We start from the raw sequence: 16,089 nt of genomic DNA on the forward strand, positions 1-16,089 counted from the left end.
TTGATGTTGGGATGTTGATTTTACGCTCTGGGATCCCCAGATGACTCAGCCTACAAGATCCTGCGTTGTGAAACCAACACAACGCAACGTTGTGAAAGCACAGCTGGTGCTCAGAAGGGAAGTTTTCAATGATGGTGCCCAGCAAACAACCTTTCTTTCTGTATCTAAAGCATGTCTACATGCCCAAAGCACATGCAGCAGGGGCTGGCAGGGATCAACCCCAGCTGACCGAGAAGCACAGTAAAATCCACGGTGAACTCAGAGCTTCGCTCATTCGTAACCTCACTGGCTCACAGATGCCTCAGTTCATTATCACACTCAAAGGGTGTTTGGAGTGCTTTGTTTTTCATGAAATATTATGCAGTTTATTTTTAAAATGTGTATATTTAGCACAGTCGATTGACAACATTGAGTTAGTTTCAGGGAAAGGCTTTCTTGATGTCACATGATGGTTTGTGTTCCGGGCCTTTAAAGCAGACATAGGTGGGAGATGAAGCAGTTCAAGAGATAACAAGAAACAGTAGAACTTCAGGAGGCTTCCCTGGTGGCTCAGTGGTAAAGAATCTGCCTGCAAGGCAGAAGATGCAGGTTCCACCCTTGGATTGGGGAGATGCCCTAGAAAAGGAAATGGCAACCCTCTCCAGTATTCTTGCCTGGGAAATCCCATGGACAGAGGAGCCTGGTGGGCTTATACTCCATTGGGTTGCAAAGAGTTGGACTTAGCGACTAAAAAACAAACAGCAGGCTTTCAGGAATATAATGGGAGTTCGGTGGGGAGAATCTTTGCTCACTTTGTGGTAGAGGCAACAGTCCTGATGATTCATCACAAGGGATGAGAGCAGCGTTGGAGAACCTTTGAGGCAAAGTGAAACGTATCTGCAACAAACACAAGTGGGGCCTTTGTGGGGCTGGAAGAGGGTGGTTGTGGCGGGGTGGGCACAGCATCTCTGAGAGATGGTGGGAGAAAAGACGCTGAAGAGCAAAGAGTCAGGCCACATCCGAAAGGGTCTGAAAACCCTCTTGAAAAGCTTTGTTTTGATATTTTCTAAATAGTGTGGCTACTAGACGTCAGTGTCACGAGGTCTGGCAGCGCTGTGGGGAAGAACTGTGGGGTGTTTTGCTTGGAAAGAGAGAAATCTCTCTGTATCTATCGTCCCCTTCATTCATAGACTTCAGACTTCAATTGTGAACTTGACTCTCAAGGCTGGGCAATACCATCCACATCCCCGAAATAACTCAGCGACGACAGACACAGCTATTGATCAAACCATAAGTCACCTTTCATGGGAAATAAGCCAGCCTGGGAGAGGATAACTCAAAAGAGAAGCTTGAGATGGACGCAGCCCGTGGACAGCATGCTCACCTGTGGGAGGGAAGGGGAGGTGCGTTTAGAAAGGGGTTTTTAAAACTGCTGTTTTAAAGAGCTTTAAAAAGCAATTTTTAAAGCACTTTAACTTTTTGAAATGCCAGCATTTTTCATTTGATCCCAAGCAGTAGGAAACAAGTGACCATCAATGTATACACCACGTATATTGAGGTGCACCAGATAAATGGCCAAGCATGTCACTTTACTCTAAAATGTCTTTCCCCCCAAAAAAACAGTCTTTTAGAAGATTTTCAATGCCAACTTTTCAGGAACAAATCTACTTGAAAGAAATGTAGGAAAGTGCCAGAGGCTGATTTATCACATGTGAAATGATAAACGTGCAACCCTAAATGTGTTAGTACTATGACATTTTTTCAGACTCGATTTTAGGGTCATTCTCTATATTTTAATGTTTATTTTAGTTTTAGGTTCTTTAAAAAATTTGGTACTTTTTTTTTTTTTTTTTTTTTTTGCCAGTTGGAAGGATTAATTGCAATTGATTTCTCTGAACACTCTTTAGTGGTTAGGTCATCACTGAGCCTTTTCTCAATATAAATCCTTCAGGCCTTTTAATCACAACATGTGTTATATTCTGCACACCCTAAGGAGAAATAATCTCCTTACCAGTGCAGCCTCCATCTGCCCAGCAGGCATTGTGAGCAAAGTGAAATGAAGGAGAAGACATTCTAGGTTTCCCTTAATTAATTCCCTAATCTACTGCTGTTTGTGTTGAGAAAATCAATCACAACCTAGCTCTGGAAAAAAAAAAAAAATTTCAGCGTGGAATTCTAGTGAATTTAAGAACTGAGCTAACTACTACAAAGACCTAAGACCATCTTTATTCTAGAGTCATAGATTTCTTTATAGAGTCTTATCTACACAGCTCAGTGATTTTGGTAGATTGTCGAAAACTATAGAAGCAAATCATTTTTACTTAGATTTTACAAGTAATTACTTCTTTATATGCAAACATGATGCTGAATCTGGCCTCTGCAGACCAACCCTAAATGAATTCTCAGAAAGAGTTCTGGGTGAAGTAGGAAAGGATAGCATCATTATTTTGCCAGGCAAAAGGGGTCACCATGGGCTATTGCCCTCAGAACTGTGTGTTCCAACCTGAAGGGGATATTGAGGGAGCTTCTAAATTTAATTAATTAACTAATTTTTGGTTTTGCTGAGTCTTCCTTGCTGCCTGGGCTTTTCTCTAGTTGTGGTGAGAGGGGTCTACTCTCTGGTTGAGAAGCAGTCCGCAGGCTTCTCAGTGGGGTGGTTCCATTGCGGAACACAGGCGCTGGGATGCGTGGGTTAGTAGTTGCAGCTCTCCAAGGCATGTGGGATCTTCCTGGATCAGGGATGAACCAGTGTTTCCTGTACTGGCTGGCAGACTTTTTACTGCTGAGCCACCAGGGAAGCTTAAGGAGTTTTACAGTGATGGTTCAAAGAGGGCATGATCAGCTCATGGACCTGCTTCTGATTGGTTGGTGGAGAGGTAAGGAGGAGTCAGCCTCTTCAGCCTTCTGGTTCTGACTAGTCTGGAGTCCTAGTGCTTGGGGGCACCGTATTCTTGACTTCTCCCAGCTGGTGGGGGTTTCAGTATCTGCAAAAAGCTTAAAGATCTTGTCATGTGTATGGCATCACTGACTCAATGGACATGAGTTTGGGTAAACTTCAGGAGTTGGTGATGGACAGGGAGACCTGGTGTGCCTCGGTCCATGGGGTCACAAAGAGTTGGACATGACTGAGCGTCTGAACTGAACTGATCCCTTGAGGAGGAACAAAGACCTTGCCTCAAGACTGCCCTATTGTTTCTTGAACGTTCCTCCCTTGTCTCTAAATTCCCTCCTTTCTCTAATTAGCAGCTGTTTCAACCTGCCTATTGGAACTCAGGAAGATAAAGGAGGCTGAATGAAACTTATTTCCTGTAATCAAGAAATGAAGGACACAGAAAAGCTTTTGAGAGCCCCATAGGGTCTGGCTTGGTATCGGTACAGCATACAAAATTTGCAAATTGTGCTTTTTAACTCACCAGGATGATGATCTGAATTTTATCTATCAGTATAAATGTAAAGGTGACATATTTACATGTCTATATACATTTATGTCATGTATAAATATATACATATATGTATATATAAAATCAATACCAGGGGAAACAATGAGAGATGAACAGTAGAAACATTGAACAGTATATTCAGAATTTTGTAGAGAAGTTAAGAAAAATAAATATGCTTTCAACTTTAAAACCTGCTAATTGATAAGGACATTCTGAGACTTTCTTCCCATGAAATAAAGCTTAGGTGACAATGAGTGAGTGTTTAGGTTAAGAATGCTCTATTAAGGCTTTAAAGAAGAGAAGCTAGTAGAGCATGTTTTCAAGATGGGCAAACTTTTTGGGAGTGCAGAAAAGAATGCTCCTCGATAGCTTTGGGGTTGAGGGAAGAGACACGAAGCCAAAGCAAATGAATAAAAGTGCCCTGTGAACCAGGACAAGATGGGAAATGGTGGAGCTGAAGGATCGTCGCCGATAGGAGACGGAGGGCAAGCTGCAATTTCATTCACGCCTGTTGTTGATGGAACGCACGTTCGCATCTTTGAAAGTTTGCAGCTTGAACGTTCGTATGTAAGGGACTTACTGTAGTTTATTGCACTGAGATATCAGTGTAACACGGATCCAGAAACCTAGAGGGCACGTTGATTTTTCAAAATAACTACTTCATAATTTTTCTCACATCTTCTTTGCTCCCAGATGATAAACGTATTTATGGCAGAAACCTGTATTTCATCTTTGAATCTCCAGATGCCTGGCCCAGAATTTGACCGACAGATGGCTGGATGGCATCGCCGACTCAATGGACATGAGTCTGAGCCAGCTCCGAGAGATGGTGAAGGATAAGGAAGCCTGGCGTGCTGCAGTCCATGGCGTTGCAAAAAGTCAGACCCGACTCAGCGACTGAACAACAACAAAAAGTGTGACAAAGGTTCATTGAATGGGTGCACAAACCAGGCAAATATCAAGGCCAAGTTCCAAGAACCTGAAGCCAGATGACCTTAAAGTCTCACTTACGGTCTACACTTCCCGAAGGTTATCTTTTATCCCAGACAAAGCTCACGTGGCCTGTGATCCTGCTTTTCTCTGCATCACTCCTCCCATCATACATGTGGAACATAACCAAAAGGAGTTGAAAAATAAAATGTATTAAAACACAGATGAAGAGTCTAAAATTTGACTGACTTGACCAGCTGGATTAACTGGAACAGGCAAAATAGTAAAAACCGATACAACAGTGAAACAGCAGTTTTCTCTCTGGACCATAATTTTACTGACTCCAAAGTGCTGTAAAATAATGCTTCTCAAACTGGCTGAGCCTAGCAATAGCTGAAGCCATCAGCGTAAAGGCTGTAGTGGGCTTCTTTTTTTTTTTTTTTAATTAATAGAATGTCAGTGAAGGAAGGTTAAAAGGTAGAAGCAGATTGGCAGTTTAAGGTTGACACATACATACTAGTATATTTAAAAGAGTGAACAAGGACCTACTGTATAGCGCAGGGAACTCCACTCAACATTCTGTAATAACCTAAATGGGAAAAGGATGTATAAACAAATAGATGTATGTTTATGTATAACTGAATCACTGTGCTGTACACCTGAAACTAACATTGTAAATCCACTATAGTCCAATATAAAATAAATCTAAAGAAAGAGGTAAAAGAAAATCCATGAAACTTAATACATTCCTATATTTGTAAGTGATCGGTCACGGTCACATAGAGGGATGTTAAAAAAGCCTTGAAAAACACGGATGTGGAGGAATGCTAAAATAAACGATGCTTGTAGGGTGAGAAAGTTACACTTTTCTGGATAAAAAGCATAGGGGATTCTTTCCTGATCATCTCCGGCAGACCACATCTGAGCTCTGAGAAGTCACTAGCAGACCGATGCCGTGAAATCACTGACTTGGCGTGACTATCGGCAAAGCCTCACCATATAAAAGTCACTGCCTTTCGGGTGGCATTAAAAAAAAAAATGCTGTAAAACATCACTCGCTGCAGGAAGGTCAGGCTGATTCAATCCTTTCACGAAGAAGCCTGTTCTGTTGAAAGATCACACGAAAAAGAAAATCAGCTTCATTCCATTCTCACCCCGTGTGGCTCTGGGCTGACAGGGAGCAGCTTAGCACATCTGCTAAGTGCTTCACAGAATAACTTGGAAGCGATTGTGAGGAGCAAATTAATAGTCTGAATGCAAATTGGGACTGGAATGGCTTAACAAGAACGTACTGACCTTCGCTGCAAAAATGTTCATTCATTGTCTTTCATTTTCTTAGAAGACCCATTTTCACATAGCTCACTATTAAATGTGTTCTGTCTGTGTTCCCTTTATGATTTCGTTATTTATGTTAATAGTATTTAGTCAGTATACATGCGCTTGCTCATTCATTCATTCATTCACCTTTATTGAATTTTGACGGTGTTCCAAATTATGTGCTTAGATGCCAGGGAATAAGGGAGGGGGGCAGTTTCTGCCCGTTAGGAATTTTGCAGTTTCGTGGGGGGAGAAACACAAGTGGATGGGGGGTTAGAGCAGAGTGTGAGAAACTTCTCAATAGGATGCTATGAGAATATTGAGGAGGGATATTAAGATTAGACCAGATGTCAGAGAAAGTTACCCTGAACAGATGATGCCCAAGATGAGAATTGAAGGATGAAGAGTTTCTAGCCATGAGAAGAAGGGGATAATTGATGGGGTTAATTGATTGATTTTTTTCTGTACTATCATGCATTTATTCATGCAGAGGAATAAGAATCGGTACAAATAATAAACATGGCTTTAAATACAAATAGCTCTGGTTTCTAAAGAAAACAACTCTAGGTAATTCAAAGTTAAGTATTTTCTTAAGTTCCTATTAAAAGTAGAAGACTGTTTTGCATAAAATCCTATTCCACCATAACTCTTAGAGGACCTTAAGGGTAAAGTAGTGAATTCTGTATTCTTAGAAGTCCCCAGAAAAATGGGAGATAGTTGATGGTGTCTGAGGTAGTAGAATGGCCGAAGGAAGACTGTAAAGATCAGACCGTTTAGAATACATCCTATCCAAGAAGTCACCCTCATCCCACCTTCTGTCAAAGGCCAGCAAGCTGGTTTCCTTGACACCAGTTTCCCTATGGTTTATCCTGTATTCTACGAGTATTTAACATCCCAAAGTCTGTTTCATTTTATCCCTTCCTGCAGGGAAGGAGGGGCTTCCCAGGTGGCTCAGTGGTATAAAAAACACCTGCCAATACAGGAGTCTAGAGTTTGATCCCTGGGTCAGGAAGACCCCCTGGAGGAGGAAATGGCACGCATTCACGCATACTGAAGTTGCTCAGTAGCATCTGACTCTTTGCAACCCCACGGACTGTAGCCCATCAAGCTCGTCTAGCCATGAGATTCTCCAGGCAAGAATACTGGAGTGGGTTCAATATTCTTGCCTGGGAAATCCCATGGACAGAGGAGCCTGGCAGGGTACAACTGAGCATACAGGCAGAGAAGGAGGATAAATATTATTCTAACGGCTAAGATTCCCCACCGATCGGCGCATGTCTCTTTCTATCCTGTCTCCTCCTAGTCTCATGTATGAATGACATGCATCACTGATGCTGGTTCCTCGACGGCCTTATTTCTATTCTTTCCTCACATTCAATTAGCCTGAAACTTGCAACAGAGAATGTAGAGATAATTAAATATGCCAACTCTTTACTCTCTTCCTAGCTACAATTTTGGCTGTGTCTGTACTCAGCCTCTAGTTCCATCCTCTGGTTTCAGGGGAAAAGACATATTTTCTCTTTCACCTTCCTGACCGTTTCTATGTGGTCCCTGTGGACTTGTCCTCCTCTTCTCTCCCTCCCTCTCTTTGTCTCTCTACTTTGCTGGGCAATTTCATCCATATGTGTGGCTTCCTACACAATGAGAGGACCCAGAAGGCAGGTCCAGCTAAGACTTGCCCCTCCAAGTTCCCAATCTGTGTTTCCAGTTTCCTGCCAGACCTACAACCTTATTCGAAGAGGCACTGAGACTGGAATTAACCCTCCTCTTCAGCTTGAAGGCAATGGTTTTAATTACTTGAAAATCAATTCATCAACTCTTATTCATGCAATAATAAAAGATCATCAATGCCAGTGGACTCCTGAGATCTAAGGATAAGGGCCAAGCACACTTTTCAATCTCATATAATCCTCACGACAACTCTGGGTGGTGGTGTGATAGCTCTCCTCGTTTCTGCATTTGACACATAAGTCACTATTATTTCAGAGGTTAAGTTATGATTTCCTCCAGGCCAAATGTCTCCTGCTTAACACATCCAGTCAGAGGTCTAACTATACTTCAAAATCCTTGCTTTTGAATGTCTCATATGCTGCTTTCAAATAGAAATGCTTTTTCTTTTTTTTTAAGCATTCTGCAGTAATCTGTGTTTGCCTCATTAAAACTCCCACGGGTAAATATGTTGTTTATTCTTCTGTTTTGCCAACTAGAAACTAGAAGACAAGGAGTATGAAGAAACTCTCAAATTGTGTATTCACAGGGTAACCGGCTGATCTAGGAATTAAATTCAAACATAGTTATGGGCTTCCCTGGTAGCTCAGTGGTAAAGAATCTGCCTACCAAGGCAGAAGACGTGGGTTTGATCCCTGGATTCGGAAGATCCCCAGGAGGAGGAAATGGCAACCCACTCCTGTTTTCTTGCCTGGGAAATCCCCTGGACAGAGGAGCCTGGTAGTCCACGGGGTCTCAAAAGAGTCAGACATGATTCAGCGACTAAACAGCAATGTCCATTACAGCACATGATGAAGCAGAGAGCATGGGCTACCACAGTCAAATCACGAAAGTCTGACTCTTGCGTCTCAATATGTATTTGAAATTTTAAGAAAGTTTGAACATTGTCTCCAATATTGATATTAAAATGTTTGCCATAGTTTTCTAAACTCCTATAGAAGCAGGACTTAGCATTTCTCAAAGTCATGAATTAAGCTTGCCTTTCTCTCTCTGTGTCTCGCTCAGCCGTGTCCAACTCTTTTTAGCATTCTCTTTTATTTTTATTTACCTCCTATTAATTTTGAGCCTTTTTAGTGTTATTTCAAAGTGAGCATCCTTAGGAATGACTCTCTTTTCATACATTATAAAGCTACCACTCATTCGTAATCTGTTATCTGTGATGACAAAATGAAATATTACTGCACAGTCCCCTTTATTCTCTAAATGAGAGCTAACTGCTGAGACAGCTCCCACGAATAGGCAGATAACACAGGTCTCAAATGACATAAAGAGCAAAAAACCAACATATCAAATGCCTCACACACTTAAGCAAAGAAAGATAATTTTGTTCCTGAATAATCAGAAGGTCATAGAAGGAGGCAGCATTAGGCTGATTGCTTAAGGTCGATGTAGAGAACGGGTTTTACCCTTGCGGACAGAAATCTCTACTCCAGTCCTGTGAACTCTCTCATCGGGTCATGGGGAAGAAGGTCTTATCCCATGTTGCTGACAAATCCAAAAAAAAAAAAAAAAAGTCTCTGAAGAAGCGATCCTAAGTTACAAAGTAAACAGGAAGAAAGTAAAATGACAAATGCTAAAGCTGAATAAACTCTTGGGTGATGGATTTTGAAGTCATTTATGGAAAAGTTCCTAGCTATTTTCAAAGACCAACACATAGTGATATGATTTCTGTTTTCCCCCAGAAGTGACTTAGGGAACATAGGCAACAGCAAATATAAGCTTCCATCAGTATACATATTATTTTGTTCTCAAAGAAAATATTATTAAGATTCCCTGATTTATACCCTCTCCAGCCCTCTGGAAGCAATCTTCCAGAACATTCCAGACAAGTCCTGGTTGACTCTCCTTTACTTCATCGTTGTTGTTACTCATTCTCTAAGTCCTGTCTGACTCTTTGCTCTCTGACCCAGGCTCCTCTGTCCTCCACCATCTCCTGGAGTTTGCTCAAATTTGTGTTCATTGAGTTGGTGATGCTTGTTTATCGGATTTCAGCAAATGTCCTGCCATTGCTTACTGCAGTCACAGCATTCTAGGTTTGGACTGAGAATCCCTGGGTGGCTTGACTCTTGATGAGTCAGCCTGCCACAGACCACTAGCTCCTGACAGCCAGTCTCTGCTGTTGAAGGAGTGATCCCTGGAGCAGAGCTGCACTTGTGGCAAGTTCTCACTAGCGCACTCCAGTGCTGCTTCGGCATTAACTCTGGCTTTGTCTGCAAAGCATAGATACGAGGTTCTGGGCTCTCAGCCCTCCTTCTCATTTTAAAGTCGTGTCTCCCTGTCTCGACTGTGGAACGCGTGGTCTCACCGTGCTGCATGCAATACCGTGTCAGCAATTTGAAATGTGATTTGGGGAGAGGTGATAAAATCTTCCTTCAAAATTGTTCTTGAGCCTTTTCTTGGAAATACTGAATTTAGATCCTGACCAATAAATCAGAAAGTCCCAATGTCCTGTCTGAAGTAGTTTGGGACCTAGAACTGAAGGAAAAGTTGTGGGAAATGTTATTGTATGCCCTTAGCTAACAATTGATTGAAATGTATCTTTCTAAAAGCCTTATTACTTCAAATTAAATAGAATTATAATCATTCAATTTCACAAAAGTTTTAAGTTTTTCCCTTTAAAAATTATCTCTGATAATTTATTGTAACTTAATATCCAAAATGTTAATCATGATGGTATGCTCTTGAAATCACTAATACTTACATTTAGAAAACAATGATCCGCTCAACAGTTACGGTCTTTAGAAAAAAATGTGAGCCCTCACAAATAAAACATTATCCCATGATGCCTATACATCATAGGTTAGGGATTATTACTTTTTTAAGAGAGTTGATTCATTTGGGAATCTGATTAATGGGATAACACTATCCTTAGAAAAGATCTCCTTTGAACTTCTACAGTATTTTTTTAAGTACTTTTTAAAGCTGTTTAAACCATTATCTCCCCACTCTTTGGTCCTTCAGTTGTGGTTCTCCTCTTACTAGCCACTGAGAGAGTAAGAGGTCTAAGTTTATTGCCTCAGAATGAAGAAAGCTGACTCGATTTTGGAGGTATCTCTCTGAAGCCTGCATGACACCATTACAACAAAAGATCATCTTAAAATACGGATATACAGTCAATTTCTAGCCTGGTGATGGTGGTTTAGTAGCTCAGTTGTGTCTGACTCTTGGGACCCCTGCCAGGCTCATCTGTTAATGGGATTTCCCAGGTAAGAATATTGGAGTGGGTTACCATTTCCTTTTCCAGGGAATTTCTAGCCTAGAAAGATGAATTCACTTGAGAATTTCAAACTAGCCTTGCTGTTAGCTACTAATAGGATTTACTCACATTTCATTCATCAAAGCAAAATCGTGGTTACTGTTTATTGAGAACTATTTATGTTATAAGTGTTTCATATTTATTGCCTGAGATCTACAAGGTATTCCGTCAGAGCAGTTGGTATTACACCTATTCCATACACAGGGAGCCAGACTGAAAGGTTTACATAACTGCTCAAAACCACAGTTAATAAATTGTTAAAATAGGAGTCAATCCCAGGATCCTGGTGTTACAAAGGTCAAACTCAAAAATGCTTCTGATCACATGACAATATTTGAGAGGTAGATAAATTGTTGTATTAGGCGGGATTTTCCATGCAATTATGGAGGTTAGTAAATTCAGAATCTATGGAGGAGGCCAGCAACCTAGAAACTCAGAGAAAAGTTAATGCTTCAGTCTTAAATCCAAAGGCAATCAGGCGAAAAATTCCGTCTTCCCTGGGGGACCTCAGCCTTTTCTCTTAAGACCTTTAATTGGAGGAAGCCCGCCCAAATTACAAAGAGTAATCCGTTTTATTCAAAGTCAATTGATTTAATGTTAATTTCATTTAAAAACTGTCTTCACAGTAAGATCTAGGGAAAATCACTCAGTCGTGTCTGACTCTTTGCGACCCATAGACTACATAGTCCATGGAATTCTCTAGGCCAAAATACTGGAGTGGGTAGATTTTCCCCTCTCCAGGGGTTCTTCCCAACCCAGCCCTGGGGTTGAGCCCGGGGAATGCAGAATCTCCTTCATTGCAGGCGGATTCTTTTGAACCACAAGGGAAGCCTTGTGAGATCTAGACTGGTGTTTAACCAAATACTGGGTACCATGATCTAGTCAGGCTAACAAGTCACCACAGTGATCATTAGACGGGAATGTAGAGAAGAGTCAAGGATCTGACTGGTGATTGTCAGCTTTGGGGCCGTTCTGAGGTTCCACAATTCTGTTCTTCTACCCATGAGGGGGAATAACACCTCAGGTGGTAGGGATGGTTATATCCAAGCCAGGTGACATATCCTCCAGGAGTTCACCATCAAACCAGAGACTCATCTTGGAAATCTTGTTAAAGAAGAGACTCATGAAAAAAAGAGAAAGAAAGAAACAAAAAAGTTCATGAAGCGGCTTCTTGATTCTTATAAATAGATGATGGACACCCGCCAAAGTTTTTTGGGTTTGACCTCTTTCCTGAGCTGCAGGATAAGGAAGCAGAGATCAGAAAGGTCAATATCATAAGTCAACAGGACTGAGACTGAACTGAGATGTGTTATCTGACTCCCAGTCCTCTTCCTGCTGTCTTGGCTTCTGCTTCTGTTTTATCAGTCCTGTGCAGTTGGGTTACTGAATAATTCTGGGCAAAAAACCAAAATCTGTCTATAAGTCCGCTCTGTACTTCTGGTGGAGTTGCAGGGCTATTTAAACCTTCTTGACCACTTATCGACCCTCTGGTTTTGGCGACCCTCTGTGTGTTTTTATTGCATGCTAACTTTCAAGAGAAGAACATGGGGAGTGAACAGCGAGGAAGGAAGCCCTCGAAAAGAGGAGGACCACTGTACTAACTCTGGTGCGATAGATGCTGCAATCAAGTAACCTTTGTGTCCATGATCTGACCTTGACCTGTGATGCTCCTGTGGGACAGGGTTTTGCTTGTTCCCTGGAAACCCTTAATGAAACCCAAACCCTGCATGCATTTCAAGTATCATGTCAGTTTTCATAAAATTTGATTAATATACTTCCCCATCCTTGCTTGATTCCAAATTATTCTTTCAATATATTGCAGCAATGGCTGGAAAACAAATAATCCCCTTTTATTCCTAACCAGATTAACTGTACCACCTGGTTTATACTCCCTTCATCTTGTTAAAGATCCCAAATCATGACCTGAAGAACAGCAACAAAATTTTACTAATAAGACTTTTAGTAAACATTTTAAATTTACTTTTAAAATGAATAAGACATTAAAAATCATGCCAGTCTTCTGGATAATAAGCCAGCCCCCAGCACCTTAAGAGTTTCCAGTGTAAAGATAAGATTTCAAAAACCAACTTTCTTAAAAATCTGAACAGAAACTTCACACCTGCAGATCATCTTAGAAATGTGCAAAATGCAGACACATTTTTAACAAATATAGAAATAACATCCACACATTAGAAATAGAAACTGAGAAACATGAAACCTTACAAACTTGCAATAAACTTTAGAGATGAAAAAATTAGATGGCCCCCAAAAGAACAGATCGGTGACTTTATCATTCTAATGCTAAGAGAAGAAGCCATTTGCTATCTTTCCTAACACATTAATTTTTACATGAAGACATTTCAAGAATTGCTTAACTGAAAATATAAATTTAAAGCATTAAAGATTTTTCTTAGGAGGGAGGCTTTTCTTTTGCAAAACTTGAATGCTGAGATTAATTGCATTAATTTTATGACATTATCCTATCTTACATTTGTTCTCTTTTCTTCTGTTTCTTAAAATCTCTCAGTCGTGTCTGACTTTTTGTGACCCCATGGACTGTAGTAGTCTGCCAGGCTCCTCTGTCCATGGAATTTTCCAGGCAAGAATACTGGAGTAGCTAGCTGTACCCTTCTCCAGGGGATCTTCCCGATCCAGGAATCGAACCTGGTTCTCCACATTGCACGCAGGTTCTTTATCATCTGAGCCACCAGGGAAGCCCTATTAACCCATGCCTAACCTCAAACCTTGCAACCATCATAGTGATTATTAGAGAATTATTGGGTAGCTAAGAGTCATTAGCAAGAAATAATTAGGAAGGAATATATGATTAGGCATTGAGTAGTATGCTAAAGGTCACTGAATGCACTAGCTGTTTAGTTGAAGAGAGGCCAGTGGAAACAACCAGGGGGAAATCAAGGTAAATTCAAAATTTCCACAGAAGAAATGAAGTATTCGTTGGATTCAACTGACATATTAGATACAGCAATAGTGACTTGCTTGGTTCAGTGGTTAAGACTCTGCAGTTACAATGCAAGGGTTGCGGATTCAATCTCTGGTCGGGAAACGAAGATTCCAATGCCATGGCCACAAGGTGAAAAGTAAGATGCAGCAACTTCAAGTTTATTAGGTTTTTGGTTAAATAAAAAAAGGGGGAAAATGCTTTTTCAGTTCTTCATAATCGTATCTGTATTCTATGGTTTGATAATGTTAACTTAAGAATTTACTGTAGTCACTCAAATAAAAATTTGAGGGAAAAGATATGTAATTTTCAATACTTCTCTCACTGGCCCTGAACTTTAAAACATCAAATAATCAGCAAGTTCAATCTCTTTTTGTCACCCAAATATCGTTTATCTTGCTCCCACTTTTCATTCCTGCTGCCCCCACCCAAGGTTGGCCCCTGCACAGCTCGGAGGGCAGAGTCCGAGTGTGTTCCCCTGGATGGTGCCCTTGATTCCCCTGAGTGGACCTTCTGGAGCAATGCTGGGGCCCAGATTCTTCTTACCATTCCTTCCTGGGGCTCTGGCTCCTTTTTTTTTTTTTGTTAAATCTAGTTACCTCCTTTCTGATGCTTTTCCATCCAAAACTACTTTCTAAACTGATGCAACAAATTGTCTTCTGAACATTCTAATCTGGCCGTTCTAATTCCTTACGTCCTTTATTCATTCATCAAAAAACTACCAAGTTCCTCAATACTCACTATCTTTTCTAAGAACCACTGCACTTCTCAAAATTTAAACTAAGTGCCATACCTTTTTTTCTTCATTTCAACAGATACATGATTTTTATATGTGAGCACCATGTCTGACCCAGGAGCACTCAGAGCCTTTCTGATGTGACCTCCCACTTCGCCAGCTGCTCAGCTTTACCTGTTGGTTACCTGCCAGCACTTTTTAAGGATTTGCAGCTATTTCCTGTAAACTGGAGGTTATTTGACCCTTGGCTTCAGCATGTGCTCTTACGGCCGCCTGAAGTTTTTGTTTATGTCTTTTCATCCTTCGTGTCTCACTAGAATGTCCACCAAGCTACGGGATGGCAGGGGTTCTATTTTTTTTTAATAAAAATTTCTATATACTTATTTTTAGTTTAATGTTAAAGTAATTTTTTAAAAGGAGCTCTTGTTCTTTGTTCCCTGGGATAATAAAAGCACCTAGGGGGCTTGCCTGGTGGCTCAGTGGTAAAGAATTAGCCAGTCAATGCAGGGGACATGAGTTCAATCCCTGGTCTGGGAGGATCCTACGTGCCACGGGGCTACTGAGCCCATGCGGCACAGCTACGGAGCCCGTGCTCTGCAGCAAGAGAGGCCACGGCAATGAGAAACTGGCTCACCACAGCTAGAGAAAAGCCCGCACGGCAAGGAAGACCCCGCACAGCCAAAAATCAGTAAATAAACAGCAGCTAGAACAGTGCCTGGCATGCAGGAGACACTCAGTAAATACTTGCTGAACGCCTGAATGAATGAATGAAGTGAAGGCCCAGCTCAGATCACTTCTTCTGAACAGCACTGGGAGTTTCTTAAAGCAAACACTCCAGCAGCTAAAAGGGGTGATGTTGGGGAGGTATTTCAAGGGACATGGGGTTTCCTGTAGCAGAGTGAGTAGACGGGAGCCAGGAGCTTTCCCAGGAGGACTGGCCAGTGGGCTGCTCCTGAAAGAAGGAAGTGGCAGATATTAGGAACTGGGGCCTTGTGCCAAGCCCCAGAGAATTGTCCTTTCTTCCGCTCACTTGGTTTTACTCATCTGTGACTCAACCTCTGCTGAATCACGCAAAGCACGTCTAGCCTCTCTGAGTGGGACGGACTCATGCGAACTTGAACAGACACAGGAGGAAAGCGTAAAATGAACCCGTAAGAACAATGTCAGGAAAGGCTCAAACCCATGATGAGCGAAGCTCATGAAAAATGCTAGAAAAACCATAGACCTTCTTTTCTGTTTGAATCGACAAGAACAAAGAAAGAATGGGTCCTCAGGAACTAGGACGTCATGTTGGCCAAAGGCAGAGAACTGTGTTTCCCAGATGGCTTTGGTGCCTTCAACTCAGAGGACGGGCTGGTCCCAAAGTGCACAGGGTCAGGCCTCTTTGGGGGAAAAAACAAAATGCAAGTCAGCTGTAAAGAATCTTTAAACAAAACTGATCAGTCTCAATACACTCAAGTCTTTATATGCATGAGAATTCTATCTGAAAGTGTTCAGTGGATATGAGTAATCTCAGAAAAACTATAAGTTAAAAAAACATATGGATTTTCTGAGGTTTCTTTTTTTTTTTGGACTGGAGAATGGCAACTAATGCAAATCTTCTGGAATTTCCAGAAACGACAGATTTTATGAATTGTGGCCAAAACAGACAATTAACTTTCTTCAGCAGGTTGTCTGTGAGTATTTAGAAAAGTATCTGGTGATTGTGTGTTCACTAAAGACACATCAAGCCAGAGCAGAGAAA

The sequence above is a fragment of the Ovis aries genome, chromosome 10 (assembly GCF_016772045.2).
Source record: "Ovis aries strain OAR_USU_Benz2616 breed Rambouillet chromosome 10, ARS-UI_Ramb_v3.0, whole genome shotgun sequence".
NCBI classification, from domain to species: Eukaryota; Metazoa; Chordata; class Mammalia; order Artiodactyla; family Bovidae; genus Ovis; species Ovis aries.